Below are 4,302 nucleotides of genomic sequence, written 5' to 3'. Positions count from 1 at the left end.
AATTCCCATCATCCCTGAGCACTGGTCCTGCTAGCTAGGGATCATGGGAGTTGTAGGCCAAAAAACATCTGGACTGCTGAGTTTGAGGAAGCCTGATTTAAAGGCTGTGGTAGACTTTGCAAACAAATGTTGTCCCCAATTCCTTAGGTGTTAAAGGAAAAATAGGCGTAAATAACCACACGTTTTCTCCTTAATTGTTGGGGTATGCAGCTGTTGGCCCTTGGTTGATTGTGCCATATTGATATATCACCACGCTGCAAGTCTTTCTGGGAACCAAACTAGATACTACTCCTCCAGGGGTGGGGTGGGGAAGCTCAGGCCAACCGGATCCCAAATGTGGCCCTCCAAGCCTTTCTGTCCGGTCCTTGGGACTCTCTCACAGGCCACACCCTCTGACCCTGCCTCACTTCCTCCTTGTTTTTGTCCTGTCCAGAATGTGTCCTTGAAACTTAGAATTGACTCATTCTGGGCTTGGGGCTTTGTTTGGAGTACCAGAATTGGATGGAGGCCTGGTAATGCTCCTCCATCCACCAGCTTTCTTACTTTCAGCAGTTGATTTGGCAGGGTGGGAGAAAGAGTCGTTTTGTTGTTGCCGTTATTAAAACAACCGAGGGTCAGAAATCCTTGCTTATCTCCTTCACATCACCCAAATACAGTGGTACCTTGGGTTACAGACGCTTCAGTTTACAGACTCCGCTAACCCAGAAATAGTGCTTCAGGTTAAGAACTTTGCTTCAGGATGAGAATAGAAATCGTGCTCCGGTGGCACGGCGGCAGCGGGAGGCCCCATTAGCTAAAGTGGTGCTTCAGGTTAAGAACACTTTCAGGTTAAGAATGGACCTCTGGAACGAATTAAGTACTTAACCTGAGGTACCACTGTATCATGTGGCATGCTGATGATGCACCTCTTTACCCTGGTCTTTGAGCCTTGATCTTGAAATTGCATCGTCTTCTCCCTTGTCCCCCCCATCCAGCTCAGTATTGTCTACACTGACTGGCAGCAGCTATCCAGGATTTCACAGGGGTGGCCTGCCTAGCCCTACCTGGAAACAGGTAGGGCTACCATCTATATGTGAGGCAGATGTTCTACCACCGAGCTATGGCCCTTCCTCTAGACCAGTGGTCCCCAAACATTTTCCCTCATTTGAATGACCACAGTTAATGATTTGTCTGCTATTTGTAGGGTTGCCATATTTCAGGAAGTTGTTGATCTTTTTTTTTCAGGAAGGCCCCCAAATTGTTGAGTTTTTAAAGGTTTTTTAAAGGAATTTTTTGGCAGGATTTAACCTCCATTGCTGGTTTTCCATGTCATTTGCCCCATTTCTGAAAAATAATCCAGGACATTTTGGGTGGCGAATTGCAGGACATGAGCTGGAAATTCAGGGCATATGGCAGCCCTAGCTATTTGTCACAACTGTAATGCACTGTACGAGTTATAGTTGTGTTTTCACAGGCCTGCCTGAATGAAGCTCACAGACCCGTCTGGGAACCCCTGCTCTAGACTTATACGGTAAGATTCTAGACCTCATGGTTTTGAATAATGGGTTGATTAAAACAGGAACACGGGAAGCTGCTACCTTATTCTGCTGATCTGCTACTCTTCCCCAGTGAATGAGTAAAACCAGCAAGGCTGCTATATCCCCACATCTGGAGAACACAAATTATCTCACACCCACCCACACTTTCTCACTGGTGCTTGTACATGAGCATTCTTTGGGGTTTTACTTTTAAGAGGACTGTTCAAATTAGATTTCCATAAAACACAACACAGCATCTATGGAGCTAGCATGTATGAAAGCAAACAATCTGGCTGGATTTTTGCCAAGATTTTTAAAAAATCAGTTCTGATTATTTTCAAAGTTCTTTTTTTCCACCCAATCCACTTTTAGCTCATCTCACATCTTTTAACAACATATAATTCCCACCCCCATGTCTTCTTCATATTTAACTTTTTATCCCGGCTTTTGACACCTGAGTGTTTAAAAGGGGGGGGGAATGGGGCCACACTGTTCCCTTGACTGTAATTTATTTTTAAAGGTTTTAATGTTCTGTTTTTAAATGGTGAAGGGCAGGTGGGAAATCTAATAGATGATGACTTTTGTGGTGCATGTCTCACTATTTGGTCCTTAGGACCCTTGAGCACATTCATATACACTCAGCTGCTTACAGCAAAGTCAAGAACTGCAACAAAACTCACCACTACTCCCAGACAAAGCCTCAAAACAAATTAGAATGTCAAATGAAAAATGGAGATTAGACTGACAACAAAAAAACGAGCAGTCACTTTCGACCCCACAAGCTTTAAAAAATAAATGGGAGAGAAACGAAAACATATCTAGCAACACATCAGGGGCCTGCTGAGCTTTTGTTTTTTTTCTAATGGAGAAAATCTCCTTAAGAGAATATCTGCTCAAAACAAAGATGTTTACGACACAACCACAAAGGCTCACCTTGGTTAAAGGATCCCCATCTGCCAAGAATTAGGAAGAAAACTGGTCCAGAGAATCCCTGGAGGGGAAATCCAAAGATCCTTGGTTGCTGTTACAGTTCCTGTTGTGACATCCCTCAAAGGTGCGAAAGGACTAAATAAATATCCCGTCTCTCGTAGCTTAAAATAAATCCCCAAAACGTGAGGCAGGGACACATCCCTCGTCTGACTTGGGTGCAGTTTCCCTGGATAAGTATAGCACTGAGGTGCTTTTCAATGCCTGCTGAGTTACACAGGATCCACAGGTTGGCTACGAAAAGAGACAAACTTGCTAGACCACAAATTTCTTGGCTACTCAGAGCTGGGGAAAGACGCCACCATCGCCAATTATCCATGCAAAAGAGGTTGAGTCATAACGATGACGAAGGAAGGACACCTGAACATTATCTCAAAACCATCCGGAGAGCTTTCATCATTTTGATTTCTTTATCCCCCCCCCCCCCCTTCTTCTTTTATTGACACCCAGGAATCATTTGCAGTGAAAGAAAGCAGGCTAATTAGCTTGCGGTCGGATTCCTCAGGTGCAGGCAAGAGACAATTAGTTTTCCGTCCAAATAATGACGGAGAGCGCGTTTTAATAAGTCGAAAGCGTTTCATGGCCAGTAGCACACTGATCCTCACAACAACCTGGCGAGGTAGGGCAGGATCATTATCCCCACATGAGCCTGAAGCTTGGAAACAAAGGTGGGAACTGAAGCAACAAGGATGAGGCAAGAATGCTAGAACTTGGGCCGTCTGACATAATGGAAGGCTCGAAAATTCGTGGCAGATGAAAGTACTTCATACAACAATGGAATTTGCTCTCGCAAGAGGCAGCGATGTCCACCAATGCTTCAAGAGGGGGCTACACAGATTAATAGAGGAGACGTCTGCCAGTGGCTACTAGCCACAGTGGCTATGTTGCCCGTCCCACAGTATGCCAAGTGCTGGGAATCAAAACTGGGGAGAGATTTGCTGTTGAGCTCATAGCCTGCTTCCAGTGTTGCCCCTTGTGCAGCTCAAGAGGGAGGAAGATGGACACAAAACTAGACAGAGTTTGCTCTGGCTGCGATTGCCCCTGCTGTTGGGCTCACTGCCTTCTGCCCCATCAGTCCCAATGGGCACCAATCCCCAATGTGGGACAGACATTCCTTTGCTAGATTTCCTCAAAATGGAGCAGTTCCGTATTGCTGAACGAGATGGCTGAATGAGGTTTGTGTGGGTGGGCACCTGCCTCCCTACCAAGGTCCCAGCTCAACCATGGGCATCACAGCCCTGTTGCACAAGGATCTCTTTCAACCAAGAAGATCTCATTCCTCATCAGCAATTCCAGCACCACAAGCATCCCCAAACATCACCAGGTGGAACCTGGAGGCAGGAAGCAACATTGCATGGAGGAATAGCATGAGCAGGGCATCAGGATTTCAGCATTTGTACTGGGCTGCTAGGGCTTACATTATGTATAGACCGTATTTTTCGCTCTATAAGATGCACCCAACCATAAGATGGGCTGCCCTTCTCCCTCCTTGGGGAAAACCCAGCAAGAGCCGCACACATGCTCTTCACAGCTCTTTAAAGGGAGCACTGAGCAGAGCCTGTGTGCGGCTCTTGCTGGATTTTCCGGGAGGTGGGAAAGAGATGAAGGGCAGCCCGTCAGTCCCTTCTCCCTCCTCCTGGAAAAGCCAGCAAGAGCCGCACACAGGCTCTGCTCAGTGCTCCCTTTAAAGAGCTGTGCGGAGCGTGTGTGCAGCTTTTGGGGGCTTTTCCCCGAGGAGGGAGAAGGGACTGACCAGCTGCCCTTCTCTCTCCTTGGGGAAAAGCTAGCAAGAGCTCCA

The sequence above is a fragment of the Podarcis raffonei genome, chromosome 15 (genome assembly GCF_027172205.1).
Source record: "Podarcis raffonei isolate rPodRaf1 chromosome 15, rPodRaf1.pri, whole genome shotgun sequence".
In the NCBI taxonomy this organism is placed as follows: Eukaryota; Metazoa; Chordata; class Lepidosauria; order Squamata; family Lacertidae; genus Podarcis; species Podarcis raffonei.
Note: the sequence above shows the minus strand (reverse complement) of the source record.